General features: G+C 41.0%; 1 long non-coding RNA gene across 1 annotated transcript in view; it reads left to right on the forward strand.

Moving 5' to 3' along the window:
- Positions 1-18,284, forward strand: part of LOC120307377 — a 36,464-nt gene extending 18,180 nt beyond the window's left edge. Inside the window, exons 3-4 of the long non-coding RNA XR_005556507.1 lie at positions 2,188-2,313; positions 18,049-18,284. This is a non-coding gene — a long non-coding RNA (uncharacterized LOC120307377). The remainder of the gene's footprint in view (positions 1-2,187; positions 2,314-18,048) is intronic.
- The last annotated feature ends 4,948 nt before the right edge of the window (positions 18,285-23,232 follow it).

Below are 23,232 nucleotides of genomic sequence, written 5' to 3' on the forward strand. Positions count from 1 at the left end.
TAACTAAACAAATGGTTGTAAGTTGGGTACCATGGACAGCCAAGAAAATAAAATAGAAACTAATTTGGATTGTTCATTCAAGACACAAATGACAAAGCTCAAATTGTTCTATTTTGGACATTTATTCAAAGAGCTAAATATTGCTGGGAAAGTTGGCAAAAAAGAGGATGACCAGCTACAAGGTGAATATTCTTGATTATAATGGTGACAGGTGCATCACTGGGTGAGTTCCGGGTATGTTCAAAAAGATCTATTGTGTACCTCTATTTAAAACATTCCACCCTCACAAAAATCTTTTGTTTTCTCATTCCATTGCAGCCTCCCAGATACCTCCTGACAACACTTTGTTGTGCAAAGAGAGCAATTGCGAACCACCTTCCCTCCCAATAACCTCTCTGTTGTTATAACCCAGTGAAAATGCTGGCTTGGTTCTGTTGAAAGCCTATAATTCTCTGTGTTAACTACCAGTCAAGCACACCTAGCTATCAGCACTAAGTTCCCTGGCTCTGAACATCTGGGCCATATTGAATTTCAGAAGAATAACTACACAAAACAAGGGGGGAAATACTGTTTTCAGAAGTAGGAGAAAAAAATAATTATAAAGGAGCCAACAAATGTATTTTAAACTAAGCTGGGGTTTATGGTTCAGCACGTGCTGAGCATCTAACAGCTTATTTTAGCTAAATTATTATCTTTATACTCAGTCTTTCTACATATATAAGCACTGCAGGCTTACGACAATTAAAAAGAAACTACAAAATAACACCTTGGGTCAGTCAAACTACTGCATTGTGGCATGATATGTTTTATTCATTTGGGTGTAGCATGTTATGTGAACACAGCAATTGTCCCTTATTATGCCAGGTTTAAGATTTTGCAAGTTGCGTGAATTCAGATTTATCATGCCATACAAACACATATCTTTCTGGTCTCCAAGTTAAACAAATGCACATGGTCTTGTACATTTCTATGGGTATCTACATGTGTGTGTGTGTGTGTGTGTGTGTGTGTGTGTGCGCGCGCGTGAGAGACAGACAGAGAGAGAGAGAGAGAGAGGGAGGGAGGGAGGGAGGGAGGGAGGGAGAGAGAGAGAGAGATGAATGAGAATTTGGGTTCTCCATGCTTCATACATACATATGTGGGTAGTCATCAACTTACAACAATTTGTTTATTGACTGTTCAAAATTACAATGGCATTGAGACTTATGGCTATTTTTCAAACTTAGACAATTTGGATGCTTGGCAACTGGCATGTGTTTATGACAGCTGCAGTTCCGAGGGTCCTGTGATCACCTTTTGCAAGCTTTGGACAAGCAAAGTCAATGGGGAAACCAGATTCACTTAACAACCGTGTTACTAATTTAACAACTGCAGTGATTCACTTAACAACTGTGGTAAGAAAGGTCATAATATGAGACAAAACTCACTAAACAGCTGTCTTGCTTAGCAAGAGAAATTTTGAGCTCAATTGTGGTCATTAAGGACCGCCTGTATAGTTGTCCCCATCAAAATCAGGTCACTATGCAGAGAAGCAACAGTACAATTGGAAAGCATAGGTTTTTGTGCTCTATTCAAAACACATTCTGCATGATCTAACCGACCTACCACATCTTCTGGTACAGTAGAAACTTTCAGTCCCACTACTAGTGCTGAGCTAAGGAGTAATTTCCTAACAGTGAGAACAATTAACCAGTGGAACAGCTTGCCTCCAAAAGTTGTGGGTGCTCCATCATTGGAGGCTTTTAAGAAGAGACTGGACAGCCACCTCTCTGAAATGATATAGGGCAGAGGTGTCAAACTGCCAGCTCATGGGCCAGATGCATCATGCGGAAGCTGTGCCCATCCCAGCTCTGGCAAGGGGAAAAAAGTCGTGATACGTTGCGACATGTCACATGCTGTGGCGAGTTTGACACCCCTGGAATAGGATCTCCTACTTGAGCAGAGGGTTGGGCTAGAAGACCTCCAAGGTCCCTTCCAACTCTGATGTTCTATGTACTAAGTTAGATAGGACCACCTAGTGTAGCGCTAGCTATTTTGCTGCTCACATTAAAAGAGCAAGCAGTCAAATTTGTCCTGCTTGCCCTTCTTTAATCATGTGGTTTGGATCTTTGGGAGCAATCAGCAATGACAGTATCATTAGAAAAATATCCATTTTCTCCCCTCCTCCCTGGCCCCCCACCCTCCCAGGAGCAGAAGTGGGGAAATGACAGCACCAGGCAAGCAAAAAAAAAACAATCCATGATTTGCCTCTTGTTGTTCTCATCATTACTGACCGCTCGAAGAAAAGAAACAAACATTTCATCCACCCTCCAGGTAAATAAATATATAAAAATCAACCCCGCAGATGACCGCTTTTTCATTTACCAGCAGCTGCTGGCAAGAAAGATCTTGCACTCCCATATTCCTATTAACTGAGCAGCTGTTGATTTATTAAAGGCTAAGATACATCAAAACAAATGGCTGTGACATCACTTATATTGCTGTTTATGGCACTTTAATGGGTTTACATAAAAAGGACAACATATTGGAGATGGGAGATGGCTTATGAGCCTATCAAGAAGGGGGCAGAGAAATCCCTCCTCTCTCATAAAGTTGAGGAGGGAAGCAAATCAGCCCTCACTGTTTACTAAAGCTGTGATGGTAAATGAATCTACCTACCCATCTTCCTATCTATCACTCTCTCTCCCTCTGTCTGTCTGTCTGTCTCTCTCTCTCTCTCTCTCTTCCTCTCTCTCTCTCTCTCTCCATCCATCCATCCATCCATCCATCCATCCATCCATCCATCCTGTGACTGGGTAGCAAACAAGGATTTAAAACCAGAAAACAATGGAGCATCTCAATTAATTGGAAATAAAATACAGCCACAACCAATCAATATACATTATCCTGTGCCAGAGGTCCAAAAATATCATTCCTTCTTACAGTCAGTAAAACAAAAAATCAACGACTATAAATAAATTAACTACAGGCCTACCTAACATCCCATGTCAAGAACTGAGAGAAGAAGAAAATCTTGTGATACCCCTGGTCTCATTAACACTCAGCCTAAACCTGTCTTGTGATTTCTCAAAGTCACCTTCTTCTATAAAGCTGGCTCCTGCTTTTCTACTGGCTTCTCATGTTGTGTCTTCTGAACTGGTAGTGTCGGTGAGACTGTGATGAGAATCACAACGGTGTTTCAATTGATGGAGCTTCAACCGAGTCTCTCCTTTGAAGTTGATCCATGAATCAAAGCAATGAATGGAGGGCTTCACAGTCTTGCAATATGCTTTGCAGATTCAGTGATTTTTCTGATGCTTCAGAATGAAGTGAGGGGAAGTGTTGAGTGCTGTGATAGGCGGCAGACACTGATGTGAATAGCTAGCTGAATTCCTTTATTAAACTCTCTGAGTATCAGACATCTCTCCTAGAGGCAACGGTCATAAGTATGAAAAATGGTCAAAAATCACTTTTTTAATGACCTTGTAACTTTGAACCAAATGAACTGTGGTAAGTTAAGGACTACCTGTACAACTAGGAACTCAGTTTAGCCCTCAGCATTCTGCATACACTAAGACTGAGATTATTTTTAAGTTCTGCATGCATTAAAGGTTGGCCAGATAATACAAGCAGTGATCTGTTCTGATTTAGTGCTTTAAAATGGCAGAAGGACAGTAAGGTTGTGATTGACACTTTCTCTGGGGCTTGCTTATCTCTGGAGCATCATACCATCCCATCCTGTTTCTGTTGCCTTTGCTAGCTAACATTTATTTGTTTGTTCATTATTGCACCATTTATATACTGCCTTATTCCACCCAATTCCAGATGGTTCACGGTAATAAAACAAGAAATACAAACTAAAACAAGAAAACCATCTCAAAGGGAATATAGAGCAAGCAATAACTGCTATTAGTCACTGGTAATGCAAACTTAGGCATTTTCCCTATAAGCCAACATTAGCAGCAGGTGGGCTTAGAGATTGGGAAGCAATGGGTGAGAGTGTCCCTGGGGGGGGGTGTCCCTTTGGAACACTGATTTTTATAACCAAACCCAGCTATTACAGCTCATTGTAGTCTAAACATTCTCAAACCATGACAGAGCCAGGAAAATAAAGTTAACATCCTTTATAAATGAAACAAGTGAGATAAAGTGACTATTTTAAACTCACCAGCTGGTTTCAGGTCTAAGGCAGGACTAGAACTGACAGGTTCCCTATTTTTAGCCAGGTGTATTTAACCACTAGAGGTAGTCCTCAACTTATAACCATTTGTTTACCGATTGTTCGAAGTTAGAACTGCACTGAAAAAAGCAATGTATGAATGTTTTTCACATTTACGACCATTGCAGCATTCCCATGGTCACGTGAATTCAGGTGCTTGGCAACTGGTATATTTATGAGAGTTGCAGTGTCCCATGGCCATGTGATCATCTTTTGTGTCCTTTTGACACAAGTAAGGTCAATGGGGAAGCCAGAGTCATTCAACAATTGATATCAAGTGATTAGAATGCAGTATTGCAAGCTAACTCTGCCCACCGTCTGGAGTTCGATCCTGATGGGCTCAAGGTTGACCCAGCCTTCCATCTTTCCAAGTTGGTAAACTGAAGAGCCAGATTGTTGGGGGCAATATGCTAATGTTGTAAACCGCTCAGAGAGTGCTGTAAAGTACTATGAAGCGGTATATAAGTCTAAGTGTTATTGCTATTGCTATTATTGTTAATAACTTGCTACTAACATAACAACTGTGGTGATTCACTTAACTGTGGCAAGAAAGGTCGTAAAATGAGGCAAAACTCATTTAACAACTATCTCACTTAATAATGGAAATTTTGCACTCAATTGTGGTCGTAAATCGAGGACTATCTGTACATGAACCTGGCTCTTCTTTTTCAGGTTTCTTTCCCTAGCAAGATTTTCTTCTTCCATTCAATCGTCCTGGAGACTGCCTGGAGAAGTCCCTGCAGTTTTCTTGATGAGATTTTTTTCAGAATAGTTTGCCATTGCTGCCTTCCTAGGGCTGAGAGAGAGTGACTGGCCTAAGATCACCCAGTTAGCCTTGTATCTAAACTAGAATTCAGTCTCCTGGTTTTCTAGCCTGGTGCCTAACTACTACACCAAACTGCTCCTTAGCAGTAGTCTAAGTTTTATTTCAGTGGGGATTGGGAAGTGTTCAGTTTTCTGCTGCTTCCCTCTTTTATTTACTGAAATTTATTTACTGGAAAGGCCTTCAAATGTCAACTGCCAGGCAGCTGCCCAGTTTGTCATCTCATGTAGCTACCACTGAGCACAAATAAGTCCAAAATTCTCTGAAATAAATCTAGATTCCTGGTAGCAAGTAAGTCAGAACCCAGAGAGATGTATTCTAAGGTATCAACTGTTCCTGTCACACACACCCCACACACAAACACCCTACTTCAGTGGTTCTCAACCTTTCTAATGCCGTGACCCCATAATACAGTTCCCCATGTTGTGGTGACCCCCAACCACTTATACATCACCGGGTGCCAGGGGCATGGCCAAAGAAAAGGGGGAAAAAAATGGCGGACAGCCTTGTTTGGCGACCCCCGTGAAATGGTCGTTCAACCCCAAATGGGGTCCCGACCCACAGGTTGAGAACCACTGCCTTACTTCCTCAGGAGCACAACAAAAAAAAAAACCCAAAACCCAGAAAAACTGGACCTAGCTAAGGGGTTGTGGGGAGAGAGGGAGGCTGAAAAAGATACAAAAAGCATTCAGAAGGAAGGGAAGGGAATATCTAGGGGGGAAAATCATTAATTTAAAAGGTGGTGTCTTCATTTCCCCAAAGAATTTCATCTGGATCATCACAGAGGTAGGGAGTTAGCAATTTCCCTTTATTCTATCCTTCCACAAAGGAGAAGACAGAGATTGATGAACCAAGAAAAAAGGGGAATATAAACTGCTATTACCTCCCAAATTTGGATAGATACTCCCTCTCCCCCCAAAAAGTGGAAGAGGGTTCAAAGATCACATTTAGGGAAGAGCCCCCTTCCCCCAGTTCTGCTTCGGTGACTAGATTCCTCTCCATCGAACTAGTCACTGTGTGTGTGTGGGGCCACTGTGGGTCCCCAAACCCACAGTGTTTGAGTAGTAGAAAAGGATCTTTTCAGATCCCAGCAGAGCAGGCCCAGCTGCCCAATTTGTCATCTCATACAGCTACCAATGAACACAAATAGGTCCAAAATTCTCTGAAATGAATCTAGATTCCTGGTAGCAAGTAAGTCAGAAGGCTGGCTGATCAGGAAAAGCTTTTCCAGGACGTGCCACACTTGATGCCCAGCTATGCCAATCTCCTGTCACCCCAGAAATGCCAGAGACAACAGAGCGACATCACCCCACAAGGAGAAACCCATGGCCATTCTTCGGTATTGGCCAGGCCTGATACTACAAAAAACAAATGGAAATACACAAGACTATTTTTTTTTAAAAAAAATCATCTTTCAAACCTTATATTTTAAAATTGCAGTACATTATGACTTATGCCACAGATGAGCCCAAAATTTCTGTTGCTAAGCAGGATAGTTAAGTGAGTTGTGCCCCCTTTTACGACTTTTCTTGCCACAGTCGTTAAGTGAATCCCTGCAGTTGTTAAGTTTTGTTGTGATTAGTTGCGAAGTCGTGTCCAACCCACCACGGGCAACGTTCCTCCAGGCCTTCCTGTCCTCCACCATCTTCTGGAGTCCATTTAAGCTCACGCCTACTGCTTCAGTGACTCCATTCAGCCACCTCATTCTCTGTCGTCCCCTTCTTCTATTGCCCTCAATCTTTCCCAGCATTAGGCCCTTCTCCAATGAGTCCTTCCTTCTCATTGGTGGCCAAAGTACTTGAGTTTCAACTTCAGGATCTGGCCTTCTAAAGAGCAATCGGGGTTGATCTCCTCTAGGACTGACCAGTTTGAACGCCTTGCAGTCCAGGGGACTCGCAGGAGTCTTCTCCAGCACCATAGTTCAAAGGCCTCAATTCTTTGGCGCTCAGCCTTTCTTATGGTCCAATTGTTAAGTTAGTAACATGTTAAGTGAGTTTGGCTTCCCCATTGATTTTGCTTATCAAAAAGTCGCAAAAGGTGATCACATGACCCCGAGACACTGAAACCATCATAAACATGCCAGTTGCCAAGCATCCAAATTTTCCCGAATGAAGGCGAATATACGTGTCCTAGGATATGTTGCAGGATGCAATCTGAGTTGGTCACTGGGACCAGAGGTTTAGTCTTCCACGTTTTGGGACTTGTACTAGAGCTCGTCCGCAGGGAACCTTTCTCTAGCAAAGTGTTAAATGTATTTGTATAAAGCAGGGGTTCTCAACCTTGGCAACTTTAAGACTTGTGGACTTCAACTCCCAGAATTCCTCAGCCAGCTTTGCTGGCTGAGGAATTCTGGGAGTTGAAGTCCACAAGTCTTAAAGTTGCCAAGGTTGAGAACCCCTGGTAATTAAGGCCTTGAATCCTGACAGGACATTTCTAAATCATACCCAAGTCCCTGCATCACTCCAGCAGCTCCTTCTACACCCTTCAAAACGACTTTGAAATTTAAAGCACATTGGAAAGCAAACTCTCTGTGTTAATGCTACTGATGGAGACAGACAGCTGATGCTTTTATCTGACAACTTTCTCTGCCAATCCTCACTTGATGCCCTATCGTTTTACAATCCCAGAAGTTCAAGTCTTTGGTTCTTCAGAGCTAGACAAGGTTCAGCAGCTCGAAATCGGAGGTTCTGCCTTTTCAAACAATATTTTCATTTAAATGCAGATTTTGACCTTCTTGCCTATGAAATATTAATACATGGATAATAGATTGCACTTCTCTTACATAAGTGCTCCCTCTCTCTGCCTCTCTCTTACATACACCACAGAGCTATTTGTCTAGAAAAACAATTGATTCTTAACGCTTCCGGGCTTTTATTCATGCACATGTACACTCACCCAAGTAATAGATTGTAAATAAAGAAGGACATCAACACCTCTCATCTCTTTCCAAACAAGTCACTGAGAAACACTAGTGTGGTACAAAATAATTTTCAGTATTCTTAAATTAAGGGACAGACAGAAGATAAACCATGCTCTGCATGGATTGAACATGAGGGCAGATTATCAAGAAGAGATGGGAGTGAGTGGAATACATTGTACTGCTTACCTTTTCAACTTTTTCATGATTCAGTCCACTAACCTTTGAGACTACAGCTCTCATCATGTCCAACTCCCTGCTCAAGCAGGAGATCCTATACTATTTCAGACAAATGGCTGTACAATCTCTTCCTAAAAACCTCCAGTGTTGGAGTATCCACAACCTCTGAATGCAAACCGTTCCACTGATTAATTGTTCTAACTGTCAGGAAATATCTCCTTCATTCTAGGTTGCTTCTCTCCTTGATTAGTTTCCATCCATTGCTCTTGTCCTGTCTTCAGGTATTTTGGAGAATAGATTGACCCAGGGCTTTTTTTTTGTCATAGAACGCCTAGAACAGAGTTCTGGCACCTTTTTTGGATGGAACGTTGTAGAGTAGGCAAGAAGGGTTGTATGACGTGTGTGAGTTCCGGCACTTTTTTTTTTTTTTTTTTTACAAAAAAAGCACTGGATTGACCCCCTCTTTCTTGTGGCAGCCCCTTAGATATTGGAACACTGCTGTCATGTCTTCCCTAGTCTTTCCTTTCAATAGATTAGCCATACCCAATTCCTGCAACTCTTGTTCATATATTTTAGCCTCCAGTCCCCTAATCATCTTTGTTGCTCTTCTCTGCACTCTTTCTAGAATCTCAACATCTTTTTTACATCGTGGCAACCAAAATTAAATGCAATATACCAAGTAAACCACTTTCATATCATTGCTAAGAAAACTGCCAGGTTACATCCACCTAATCTCCAGGAGATGAGTTTGCTTTAAGAGCATTTTCATATTTTTTAATACCAAAGAAAATAGAGCAGATACTGGCAATCAGAAAAATCTTAATTATTATCAAAAAATAAACAATAGTAGCTATTAAACTGAAAAGTGAACTCAAAATCAACACTTCAACTTACTTATTGTTTAAGCACATGCTTATTCATCATTCAACCACATGCTCACTGCACTGACCCAACAGTGGTGCTCTAACCCATTTTCCAAGTTTACACAACATATTGAAGAATAAATTAATAGGCTGGGTTTGCATTGTATGCTGAATCCCAAAACCAACACTTAGAATTAATTGGACTTGCACATCATACAAATGCTAAATCATTAACTGACCAGGTTAGAGATATTTTGTGTAAATAACCACTATATTTTTATGAGATTTAAAAATATATCTATATATTACTAAAACTCTGTTTTCTGTAACCTTTAACTGGGTGAAATGATACACAATAGAACAAACATTTTGAATCAAAAGACCTCAAATGGGTTAACTTACAGAATGCATCCACAATCTGGGACCCATGATTCCCATGGAATTGAAATTTGACAAATTCTATAAACACTTTATGACATAAAAATTATTGTTAGACATTAGTTTGTGACATAATACAAAATGTCATAAAACATTTCTTGTGTTGAGGTTGGACTGTGCTATACAACTCAACATGGCTTATTTTCAAGGCAGATAATTTCTGAATGTATCCCAATTGGGATCCAGTGAAGGTAGCATATTAGAAGCTCTGTCACTGTAGAAGGCATTGAGGAATCTTGTAGGGAGGGAAATATCACTGAAAGGATGACTCAGTGGGATGTGTAGTATGTATTATAAGAAAAAGTAGAGATAAAAACTAGAATCTAAAAGGTCTAAAACAGGGGTGTCAAACTGCCAGCCCACGGGCCAGACGCATCATCTGGAAGCTGTGCCCACCCCATTGCCAGCAATGGCAAAACTATCCCAATACGTTGCGTGATGTCATGTGATGTTGCAAGTTTGACATATCTGGTCTAAAAGAAGGGATAGGGGCATTAAATGAAAGTATCAAATTACAGACAACTGCAATAAATTAGATGCTCATGAAATCTAGTTTATGGCATACAGGAGGAGGAGGAGGAGGAGGAGGAGGAGGAGGGGTCTTCTATTGGAAGCATCAGAGGCAAGAGCTAAGAAATGCAATTTTATCTACTTCGCTTTTGGTCTGCATCAATTCCCAAGAACTTTATTACAAGAGATAATGTTTATCTCTTTTATGACTGCAGTTCACTTCCTCAGATGCCTAGAGTAGCTAAACTGGTGTAGGATTTAAATTGGGATGAGGCAGGGAAGAGTGAAAAGGAGGCAAAGACAGGTTGGTGATGCAGATGGGGTTATATGTGGCTATATGTGAGACATATTACAAGCACTCCCAGCATGCTGACCAGGGAATTGTGGAAACTTAAGTCCACACTAGCTTAAAGCTACTGGGGTTGAAAAACACCGCAGACCTAAAAATCATTGTTTTTGAAGAAATGGGATGTTAACTCCACTACTGCATGACAGGCTGCTAACCTCACCTGCATCAAAACACTTCAGGCAATCTCAGAACGTCTCCATAAGCAGAATGGACTTGATGATTATTAATTCCTTGATGACACAATTCTTAATTGATCAGATATTTGCAATCTGTCTCAGGTGCAACCTGCACCCACTCCTCCCTTCTATTCCCTCCCACCAAACCCTAATTTAAACCCTACATCAGCCTAGCCGCTCTATTTAACTGACACAGGGAGTTGCAGCTCGCAAAAGCTTACACCCTTTTAATAAAATCTGTCAGTCAGAAAGAAGTGTGACCACATTCGTTTTGAGTTTTCAGCACCATAGACTCCACAGGGCTGTCACCTCCTAGAATGCCACCAATTCTAGGGTTAGGCTGGTTTTCGTAAGGATTCCCTGGTCATTTCTGTAGGGTCTAGAAGTCAAAGGGTGGCTCTGCCCCCTTGAGGACATCCTGTGAATGGGCAACGCTTCAAAGCCAATTGGGAGGCCAGAAGGAGTCCAGTTCATTATATGGAGATAACAGGAGCAAATGGTTAACTGTTGAACTAATTCAGCAACACAATAATTATGGTTTGGAGACTTGCTTTGAAAACAGATTCAGCTTGAGTTAATGAGGTCACCCTTTTCTTTAATCTTATACAACCCCTGAAAAGAGCCTGAGGATTTAACTTTCCATTCACTTTTTTTCTCACTGGAAAATGCTACAGACAGGAAGGGACGCTATATAGGTAGTCCTCAACTTATGACCACAATTGGACAGGATTTTCCACTGCTAAGCAAGGCAGTTGTTAAGTGAGACAAGCCCAATTTTACCTTTTTTGCCATGTTAAGTAAATCACATCTGTTATTAATTGAATCACATGATTGTTAAGAGGCTCAGCAGCTGGGGCACCCCTTCATCAGAGACTCCACAGAGAGTGATTAGCAGTTTTGACCCCAGAGGTGTTAGAGCACCATGGATCAGCTGACTGGGGCTCTGCAGGTTGGAGGTGCATTTGGAATACTGTGCCCAATTCTGGTCACAATACAAAACAGAGGCCCTAGAAAGAGTGCAGAGAAGAACAACAACAATGATAATAAGGGAACTGGAGCCATATGATGAATGGCAAAGAGAGCCAGGTACATTTAGTCTAATGAAGAAAAGGCTCAGGGGAGACATGATGGCAGGATTTCAATATCTGAAGGGCTGCCACAGGGAAGAGGGAGTCGATCAATTCCCCCAGGGCACCTGAGGACAGAACAGGACAGGACGGGAAAGGACAGGAAGCAGTGGTGGGATCCAAATATGTGAACAACCAATTCTCTGCATGGGTGCTGCTTCCAGAAGTCCATTCTGGGCCTGGGCAACAAAAAAATTAGCTACTGGTTCTGCCGAGCTGGTGCAAACTGGCTGAATCCCACCACTGACAGGAAGCAATGGGTGGAAGCTCCTCAGAGAGAGATTTAACGTGGAAATTTAGCCTATTACGAAGAATTTCCTAATAGCGAAAACAATCAATCAATGGAACAGCTTGCCTCCCAGAGTTGTGGGTGCTCCATTGGTAGAGGTTTTCAAGAAAAGATTGGATACCCATTTTTCTGGGTTGATGTAAGTGCTCCTGCCTTAAATAGGGGGTTGGGCTAGAACAAGGGTCCCCAACCCCCAGTCTATGAACCAGTACCGGGCCACAGCATGCCAGCAACCAGTCCGCAAAAATAACCAAAGCCCCATCTGTGGGATGCAAGTAGTACACAAAACCACGCATACTCTGGTCTGTGGAAAAACCTTTCTCCACGGAACCTGTCCCTGGTGCCCAAAAGGTTGGGGACCTCTGGGCTAGAAGATCTCCAAGCTCCCTCCCATATGATTCTAGCTACCTGATGGGAGCTGAAGAATGTCACAACTCAGCACACCCAGCCACATAAGAGAAGAGCATCTGCCTGCAGCCTCCATCTTGAGGCTGAGATTGGGGACAGGGTGGAAGCTGATCAAACTAGCACAGTGAAGTGCCATCCTAGCAGTGAGGACTTTCAGGAAGGCAACAGACCTGGGTGTCCGTGTGAATAGCAGCAGGAGGAGTGGGACTAAATCCTGCACCTCCCACTTGACTAGTGACAAGGATCAACCGCCATACTGGTGTCTCCACTGTTTTCGTCCCAGGACTCAAGACTAGGCTTTGTCTGACAGCTGGGATGCTGGGAAAGGTCTGAAAAAAACACCACGCTGGTCTCAGTCTGTGAGTCGTCGGGACTCACACACATCATCCATTGGTTTGTCAGACGTTGGACTCAAAAGCTCTGTGACCTTTCAAATTTAGTATGGGTTTCACAGGCCCCACAACCTAAACCTGACAGCTGAGAAATACCACCAGTGTGACAGCTCAACTTTCCATTCAGTTTGTCTCACCTGCTTCGTGTAATATCAGCTACCCTCCAGAGATGTCCACCAGCTGAATGTTTGCTGTTTCCCCAGGGTGGGTGACAAGGCAACAGCATGTCTGCACAAAACAGCAGAGCTCTCTCCCTCGCTCTCCATTGAAAATCCAACTCCCTGCAGGGCTGAAGGCCAAGCTTTTGACACAAATCCATACCTGAGTGGTAAAAGGCATTGCTGTCTTTGCAAAATAACTCCCTCTGTGATAATAGAAAGTGCTCCATAGACTGACAGTTGAGATCTCTTCCTTCCTTGTTAGGGCAAAGAAAAAGAGTAGCAAAACTGACCAGGAAGACACAGTCAAGTCAGAGTTGTTCAGAAAAAAAAAAATTCTACCGGAATTGTCTTTAAATAGCTGTCACCGCATATGCACAGTGCTGGAGCACATGCACAGTGCTGGAAAAGTGAGAATATACCATCAGAGGAAGAAGTGATAAGAAAAATCCTGGACTGTGCTGAGATGGACAAATTAACAAAAGAGATAAAAGAAAAGGAAGACACAGAGTACTATATAACATGGAACAAGTAGTATGACTGGTTAGAGACCAGAAACAATAATGTATAATAATATGAATTATTCTTAGTAAGAAGTAGAATATGAAGGAAGAAAAATGTAAATAAGAAACAACGGGGCAATAAGGACAAATATTCTAAAGAAAAATAAGGGGGGAAATGTAAATAATAGAAAATTACCGTTACGTAATCACTGTTAAAAAAAGGGAGAGGAGTATATGTATGTGTATGTGTGTTATATTTTGCTTTGTTTTGTTTTGTTGGTTAAAAATAAAATAAAAAAATAAAAAATAAATAGCTATCACCATTTATTGTTACATTAATGCTCTCCCCTTTCCTTGGTGTAAGGTTAGCACCTCAGCTCCATAAAGAACACAAGGTTGCTGATATTGCTATTGGTGGAAAATGCATTAAAAGTGAAAGCAAATTGAGAATATACCTCATGATCTCTACTCTCTGTTTCCAAAAGCTGGTAGACTAGAGTCTGCAAATGCAAGATACCAATAGCAATAGCACTTAGACCTATATACCACTTCACAGTGCTTTACGGCCCTAAGTGGTTTAAAAAGTCAATATATTGCCCCCAACAATCTGGGCCCTCATTTTACTGAGCTCAGAAGGATGGAAAGCTGAATCAACCTTGAGCTGGTCAGGATCAAACTCCTGGCAGTAGGCAGAATTAGCCTGCAATACTGCATTCTAACCACTGCACCACCATGCCTCTATAAACGCTTCTCATTCTTTGGAGGAAGGAAAACAAGCTGACATTTCTTAATCTCTTCCAGTTGCAGAGATACAAAGGTGGTCAAGGGCAAGTGTCATTGTTCCCCACCCTAATGTTCTTTAAATTAACTTTGCGCCTCCTGGAATCCTGGTAGATGTAGTTCCAACATGAGTCATCAGACAGGGAGATGGGTAGCATAAAAACCTAATAGGGTAGTCCTTGAGGGGAAAGGGAGAGGTTTCCAAGCTGAGCCATGTGGCTCAGGAATTCTGGAGTTGAAGTCCACGAGTCATAAAAGAGCCAAGGTTGCCTACCCCTGGTATAGGGTCACTTGTGCAACGTGGTTAGACTAGAAGACCTCCAAGGTTCTTTCCAATTCTGTTATTCAATTAGAACAAATTTTGGAGAGATTACCAGATGAGACAGGGAAGAGACAGGAAATTCCCCCTCCTGCAAGAAATCATCTCCTTCTTTCTTCAATTTTATATCAATGTTTTTTGCCTGAGACTGGCTAGGTGGCAGCACATACCAGCTTTGGCTGATCTCGGAAAGCTAAGCGAAGTCAAATCTGTTTAAAACCTGGATGAGAGACCACCAAAACATTTCATTGTTAATTGATTGACTTGTTTGTTTGCTTGTTTGTTTGAAGCATTTATGTCACCTAAAACACCCAAAACTGGAGAAAAAGGCAACAGCAAACTGCTTCTCATCACACTGATATGAAAAGCATAGGTGCTGTCAAGATGTTTGGAAGCAACTGGGGATGTATAGTTTAGAACAAAAGATGGTAGGGTAAAATACAGTAGAGTTAGATAAGATCACGTGTACAGCAACAGTGCAAAGTGTTTCTCCCTCTTTCACAATATTGGAACATAAGAGTAGCCATTAAAATAGAATACACAGAGATTTGAGGCTTATGGAAAGAAATATTTTCCCTGCACATTGTTGCCAAGAAAATGATCCATGAAACTATCAAAATGAACTTTCAGGCCTTATCTTCATTCTCTCCCTCCCTCCCTCCCTCCCTCCCTTCTGAAGGTTGCTTACACTGCAGACTCTCCAAATTTTATCCACATAAAACAAGCCTGTTATGTAGGCTAGACCAAGGGAAAATCTGATCCAAAGTCGTCAAGTAGACCTTCCATGGCCAAGCCAGCATTTCTGCAGAACAAATCTAGTCCCCTCAGCTGTAGATCTCCCTGGCTCTTACTACAGGTCTATGACAGCTCACCATGGCCATCTTGCCACAGTCAACTTGCCATAGCCAACTCGCCATGGGCAACTTGCTGGGGAAACACGCTGCAGGACAAGAGTTACACTAATATGGAAGAAATAGTGGAATAGAATAATTAAAGAAAGGATGCCAACGAAGGGACAAAATGAAGTGTGAATGACAAAAATTAAAATAATTTTTTAATTACTTTAAATCATTAAATTGAATTGTTGAATTGCCCCACAGCGAGTTGTCTGTGGCAAGTTGTCCCATTCTGCTTATGACTGCTCTTTCTCTGTGCAGACAGACTAGGAGCAAATGATAGCGAAACTAGGTAACTTTCCATTGGTACAAAAGAAATATGTTCTCCGCTTTTTAAAAAAAGTTTGGCACTCAGAAAGAAACTGAATTAATAACACAATTATTAATAGGTGCAACTTATCTGATAGCTCAGCAAGGGAAACTGAAAGATTGATTGTCAATAAATGTTTGGGGAGAAAGTACTGAAGCATGATTAATAGTTTATATCCTAGCAGATTTCGAGAAGGCAGAGCAAAAGACATAATGAAAGAATGGATGGATATATTTCTCCAATACTGATTGGATTTTGATTAAAATGATGTCACGAGCATGATGTGAACTGGGGAATAATATTTATTTCTTAGCAAGGTGATGATTTTAAATTCTGGGAGGGCACATGTCCAGATAAGTAATTATAGATATGATCCTTACTTGTAAATTAAATCATACATAATAAGGAATGAGGCAGAACAAGACTTATTTATGTGACCTAACAATAACTCATGTTTCCTTTTTTATTGGCAAGAAACACATCTTTGAGCTGTGCATATTTTGAAAAATGACGACTCTTACTTAAAAATAAAATGTGCCTCCATCTAATTTATTTGCCTTCCCCAACTCCATTTGCATCTGCCTTTGTTTGCTCTTTGCTCAAAGGGCCTTTGATCCTAACATCTGATCAAAAATGTCATCTCTTCTTTGAAGAGACTCAATCAACACTCCGTATGAGCTTCTCTCCAGAGTTTCTCTAACCACAATTCCGGAGAGATGCCCTCTTGGCATCTTAGCTCCTTTGAGACAATGGCCAGCTTTCTACATACGCACGCATGGCATGAACCAGAAAGAAGGCTAAGAAAATATCTACAGAAACTGTTTCAACCTCTCCCCTCAAGACACCACTATAGGGCATTGCATAAGCCGAGGACTGCCTGTAGTAATAAGAAGTCCTGAATTGGAAACTTAATAGTTAATATTTTGAACTAATCATAAATGTGGCTGAGGAGTCAATTTTCTATAATAGTTTTCATTGGCTTTCAAAAGCTGTAGGCTAGGATACAAGTAGTCCTCAATTGTAAATTTACAACCATTTGTTTAGTGACTGTTCCAAATTATAATGCCACTGTAAAAAGTGACTTATGATCGGTTTTCACACTTACGACCATTGCAGCATCCCCATGGTCACGTAATCAAAATCCAAGTGGTTGGCAATTAGCATGTATTTGTGACAGTTGCACTGTTCCGGGATCATGTGATCCCCATTTATAGCCTATTCAACAAGCAAAGTCAATGGGGGAAGCCAGATTCATATAATGATCGGTTGATTCAATAACTGCAGTGATTCACTTAACAACGGTGGCACAAAAGTTCATAAAATGGGGCAAAACTCATTTAACAACTGCATTGCTTAGCAACATAAAATTTGGGCTCATTTACAGTAGTAAGTTGAGGACTACTTGTATTTGAACTTCAGGTTTCATACTGAGTTGGTTATTACTTCTTTTAGACCCTTTGCCCCTTCACCGCATCACAGAGGTGTCCCTATGCATGGTGAAAAACAAAGATGGCAGTCACAATAGTGCAATCACAGCACTATGTAGGTTTTTTTAATGCATCATATGTGTAAAGCACATAAAAAAACAGGCAGGCCACCATCTTGACTTTTTGATCATACTCTGCAGGCATCCCAGTGTGCAGAGAGGATTGTGCAAGGCAAGAGTCACTTGGCTAATAAGCACAACAGCATCCTCCATTCACAAAAGTGTTTCTGAAATGAACTTGTCCTTTGAAAAAATTTCAAAAGCAAATTCTCTTTCATCCTTGGTAATGAGAGCTGACGCAGGGCAGAGGGTGTGTGGAGAGAGAGAACTACACAAATTCTCAGCTAGGGCATTGATCCTTCCTCTATGTCATGGGTGTCAAACTCGCAATTTCACGTGATGTATTGTGACGTATTGTGACTTTTTTTGCACTGCCAGATCTGGGGTGTGTGCAGCCTCTGTATGATGCAACCGGCCCACGGGCTGGCAGTTTGACACTCCTGCCCTATGTAATTCCTCCCCAATTGCCTTGAGTCCATAGAAATCAGCAGCCCTGTTAATAGTAACATGGAGGGAAAACTCAGAATACTGAAACAATTCATAAATTTCGATTTTCTTAAGGGTTAGGGATATAAATATTGGTTGATATTTGAGAAATGTGAGACAGCTGGGATAGGGAGAAAAAATATTTTATTTTTGCAAATTCACAGATTTACAAATTTACCCATCTTAGTTAAATAATTTTGGAGCAAAAACGTTCAGGAGGGAGGGAGGGAGGGAGGGAGGGAGGGAGGGAGGGAGGAAGGAAGGAAGGAAGGAAGGAAGGAAGGAAGGAAGGAAGGAAGGAAGGAAGGAAGGAAGGAAGGAAGGAAGGAAGGAAGACACAGCAACTGGCTTACAGAACTATTCCACTTCGCATTTTTCAGATTACTACTTATTCCAGTGGTAAAAATAGATTCTTGAAGTCTACAATAAATTCAGAGAAATACAAGAAGGAGGAGAAAGAAGAGGAGGAATGACTAGATGACCCTTGGTATACCTGAGACTGATTCCCAAGCTAAAGGCTGCAAATCTTCCTCACAAGCTAGGATCCTTTTGAAGGCCTTCAGATGTGTAGTGATATTTCTGAACACCAAAAGCATCCAAACTTTACTTTGCTCATACATTTTTGTTTGATTATAAAGTATAGTAGTGCTATTGCTAGTGAGGCAAAAATGCTGTCTAGACTAGGAACCTAAAGAAATCTCTAAGCAATTCACATTCCTATTTCTCTTCTCATTAGTTCTCCCTTTCATGTTCTCGATCTATTTTATTTTCACTGTCAAGAAATTTCTCCTTAGTCACACTTATAACCGTTGCAGCATCCCCATGGTCACGTGATCAGAATTCAGATGCTTGGGAACTGACTTACATTTATGACGGTTGCAGGGTGCCTGGGGGCATGTGATCCCCTTTTTGATCTTCTGACAAACAAAGTCAATGGGGAAGCCAGATTCAATTAACAACCGTGTTAGTAACTTAACAAGTGCGGTAATTCACTTAACAACTGTGGCAAGAAAGGTAGTAGAATGGGACAAAATTCACTTAACAAATGTCTCACTTAGCAACAGAAATGTTGGACTCAGTTGTGGTCATAGATCAAGGACAACATGTATTGGTTTATTTTCTTTTAATTGAAACCCGCTCAAAGCCATTCAGGATTCAGGTGGCCATCAAATTGAGTTAAATAAATAAAGGACCCTAGAGAGGTCCTCTAGATTAGAAGCCCACTGGGAAATCAAGATGGGATTTCCCTCTTACAGTCATTTTAATTTTCTTTTGCAGTGCAGCCAAAAAGGATGAAGAGAAAAAGAGAAAGTAATTATGCTAATTAGCCAAAGATAACTTGCAGGAGGAGTCAAAAAAGTCAAGATGGTGGCTCTGAATACCATCCTGACATTTTAAATCCCCCCCCATTGCAGACACCCTGCTACTTACCAAAATCTTTTCATCTCATTATTATTCCATTTTGCATTATAGTTTATCAATGCACAGAACTGCTTTATTTGCAAAGCCAAGAGTTATTTTTTTTAAAAAAAAAAACAAACAAACACCCCTCTAGTTGTATGAAAATTTACAGAACAAGTGCTATGGGTAGAGATGGTGGCAGTCTTGAATTGCCCGAAGTGTTATCGCAAAGATACGGAAATGGACCAATTCTCTATTAGCCAGGACCAGAATCCCAAAGGATAAAAGTTCAGGCAATCAAGAAGATTCTATGAGCTGTCAAACAGATTGACCCATGGAGAATTTTCCTGGAGGCTGATTCAGGTGGCTCTAGTCTACTATTTCTCAACTTTGACCACTTTCAGATGTGTGCACTTCAACTCCCAACATTCCCCAGCCAGCACAGCAATTAGATTCTGAGTACATTCTGCATTTCAGGAGGGGGCTGGACTAGATGACCTTTCAGGGACCTTGCACTCTATGATTGTAGAGCAGGGCTCAATTTAACAAAGGCCATGAGCTCTTTCTTCTGAAGCTTCGCTTTTGTGTAAATACGGCTTGCATGAGAAGAGATATTGCACCTAATTTGCAGTTGCTAGACTCAAATTATCACCACTTTGCAAGCTGTTGATTTAACAAACTCCTCCACAGTTTTTTTTCCTCTCCCTCAGCCCTTTGTGCAGATGAGAGATCTCTCAGTGTGATTTTATCTGTATTCTCCTAAATAGGGAATTAAAATCCTTCAACTGAACATCTCTTGAAACTTACACCCTTCCATCCTTTTTCAAAGCAAAAAGATCAAATATAATTTCAATAAGGTGTGTTACCTGTGCTCTCTTCCTTTCACTACCTGTACAGCCATTTCAAGCTTAGGGTAATTATAAATTTTAATTATCACAAATTAAGCATGGAGATCTTTAATGTATGGCTCATTATTCTGTAATCAATTAAAAGGGAATAAAGACGATAATAAAAATGAACAGCTAACCATGCCTGTGACTAGGATTGTTCAAAGGTCTATAGAGGCCATGGTTAAACAGAAGAAATTATGATCATTAAAGGCCTTAAAAATCCATCTTCAGGTCTCTAGACACTTCTCCCCTTTCCATTTCCAGTGCCATAGTCAGAGGGAAAAGAAGAGCAATAATAAAATTATAACAGCAACTTACTCAGGGCAGTATGTTAATAGTAGAGCATTACTGATTTCCTTTATATTCCTTCTTTCAGTTACAACCATGAAAACTTGTACCTTATTTGATTTTTAGTGAAAGGATCATCCTCAGTTCTAGAGTACAGATAAGCTTTTTTTTTTTCCTCACAAATTCATTTTGGCTGGGTTTGACTGATACGTTTAACCAGATCAACGAATGTCCTAGCAGCTTTATTCACACAATATGTTAAGTAATGTGATTTAAAGCTGGAGTAGTTTTGTGCAGAGCCTAGACTATAGGTAGAATCTGACTTAGGATCACAATTGAGACCAGAATTTCTGTTGCTAAGTAATGGGTCACACTTGATTTTACAATTTATTTGCATTGGTTGTTAAGCGAATCAATACAACTGTTAAGCGAATCACGTGGTCATTAAGCAGATCCAGCTTCCCCAATTAACTTTGTCAGGAGCCAGCTGGGAAATGGGGATGATATGACCCCACATGTGCAATAATCATAAATACATGCCAGTTGCCAAACATCTAAATTTTGATCACACAACTGTGGAGCTGCTGAAATGGTTATAAGTGCAAATACTGGTTGTAAGTCACTTTTTAAAGTGCCATTGTAACTTCAAATAGTTGCTAAAGGAATGGTTGTAAGCTAAGGACTATCTGTAGTTAATTAGTTAAAAGTTTGAATGCATGTCTTAATACTGGAAATAGATTAATACTTATACATAAATGAACTTGTAGAACCAAGGTAGGCTATTTGAGGCCATTAAGGGATGAGGCTATTTACTTAGAGACACAGAAAACTCAGTTGCTTCCTTTATTCTCCCTCTTTTAATATACAGCAGTAATATAATCAGTATTTTAACAGTAATACACTTTTTTAATTGTAAGGCACCCAGTCATGAAATGAGCAGCCATAGAAAATGAATGAATGAATGAATGAATATCGGAGGATCAGAATTTTATTTGGCCTGGAAAGCAGAGGGTTTACTGTAGCTCAGTGACAGACTAACACTTCCCTGTTCCTTGTTGTCCTTTTTCAGTTACTTCTTCATTCAAAAGGTTTTGAATGTTAAAGAGGAACCACAGCTCAATAATAGAGCAACAGTGCCCCATTTAAATCAGTCCTCCAATTAGAACAGTGAGGACCGGAATCTTATGTGATATTTTGGAGAGCATGTGCTAGGCCTGCAAAAAGTTCTCAGACAAATGACTAGGACCCCAAAATACGATGCAAAAATTCTCTCATTCATAAAGAGAGATGTTACCCAAGAACATCCATAACAAAAAGGAAAACAAAAAAGATTCACCCACAGATTCGTTCATTATCTACATCAAGTATGGAATGGTGCAGTCATTAGCTTCATAATTCCCAAGTGTGAAAAAAGGAAAAGAAAAGCAAACTGCAATGGAAACAAATTACACTTCCAGACTGGACTCAAAAGTGCTTTCTTTTTTTTTTTTTTTTTTTCTTCAAAAGGCAACTGGTCTGTTTTTTTCCACGAGGAAGAAGAAGAAAATGTTTCGCTTCTCATCCAAGAAGATTCATCAGTTCTGATGGTGGGGTGGGTGGGTGGGAATGGAAGAACAGGTACTGACAGTAGAGATTGGATGTGGGGGGGGGGAATGGAAGGATAGGTTCTGATAGGATGGGTGGGGGAAATGGAAGGACTGTACAGGTAGTCCTAGACTTACAACAGTTCGTTTAAAGTTACAACAGCACAGAAAAAAGTGACTTGTGAATCATTGCGGTTGTTAAGTTAGTAACATGGTTGTTAAGTTTATCTGGTTTCCTCACTTACTTTGCTTTTCAGAACGCCGCAAAAGGTAATCCGATGACCCCAGGTCATAAGTCCCTTTTTTCAGTGCTGTTCTGTTGTTAACTTTAAATGGTTACTAAATGAGCAACTAATTGAGCACCCCCAGAGTCACGTGAGCAAAATTCAAATGCTTGACAACTGACTCATATTTGGTAAGGCCACACTTGGAACACTGCATCCAGTTTTGGTCACTACGATGTAAAAAAGATGTTGAGACTCTAGAAAGAGTACAGAGAAGAGCAACAAAGATGATTAGGGGACTGGCGGTTAAAACATATAAGGAATGGTTGCTACAATTGGGTATGTCTAGTTTAACGAAGAGAAGGACAAGGGGGGACATGATAGCAGTATTCCAATATCTCAGGGGCTGCCATAAAGAAGAGGGAGTCAAGCTATTTTCCAAAGCGCCTGAAGGCAGGACAAGAAGCAACGGGTGGAAACTAATCAAGGAGAGAAGCAACCTAGAACTAAGGAGAAACTTCCTGACAGTGAGAACAATTAATCAGTGGAACAGCCTGCCTCCAAAAGCGGTGAATGCTCCAACACTGGAGGTTTTTAAGAAGAGACTGGACAGCCATTTGTCCGAAATGGTGTAGGGTTTCCTGCCTGAGCAGGGGGTTGGACTAGACGACCTCCAAGGTCCCTTCCAACTTTACTACTGTTACTATTACTATGATGGTTGTAGTGTCCCACACTCATGTGATTCCCCCTTTGCCACCTCCTGACAAGCAAAGACAATGAGGAAGCCGGATTCACTTAACAGCCTTGTTAATAACTTAACAACTGCAGCGATTCACTTAGCAAATGTAGCAAGAAAAGTCATAAAATGGGGCAAAATTCACTTAACAAATTTAACAAATAGCAACATAAATTTGGGGCTCAGCAGTGATCGTAAGTCGAGGACTACCTGTATTTCTTTGCAATCATCTGGTCGTTAGCACTCTCTGAGAGTGCAAAGAAATATAACCCTTCCCTCCCTCCCCCCCATCAAAACCTGTCCTTTCAACCCCTCACCCTCCAGTCTCAAGTCTCAGTACCTGTCCTTCCATACACACAAACACACACACGCCATCAGACCTGATGAAGCTTCTTGGGTGAGCAGCGAAACGTTTTGAAGAAAAAAGCACCTCTGAGGCAAC

The sequence above is a fragment of the Crotalus tigris genome, unplaced genomic scaffold (genome assembly GCF_016545835.1).
Source record: "Crotalus tigris isolate CLP2741 ecotype Arizona unplaced genomic scaffold, ASM1654583v1 scf7180000017550.10884619, whole genome shotgun sequence".
Classification (NCBI taxonomy): domain Eukaryota; kingdom Metazoa; phylum Chordata; class Lepidosauria; order Squamata; family Viperidae; genus Crotalus; species Crotalus tigris.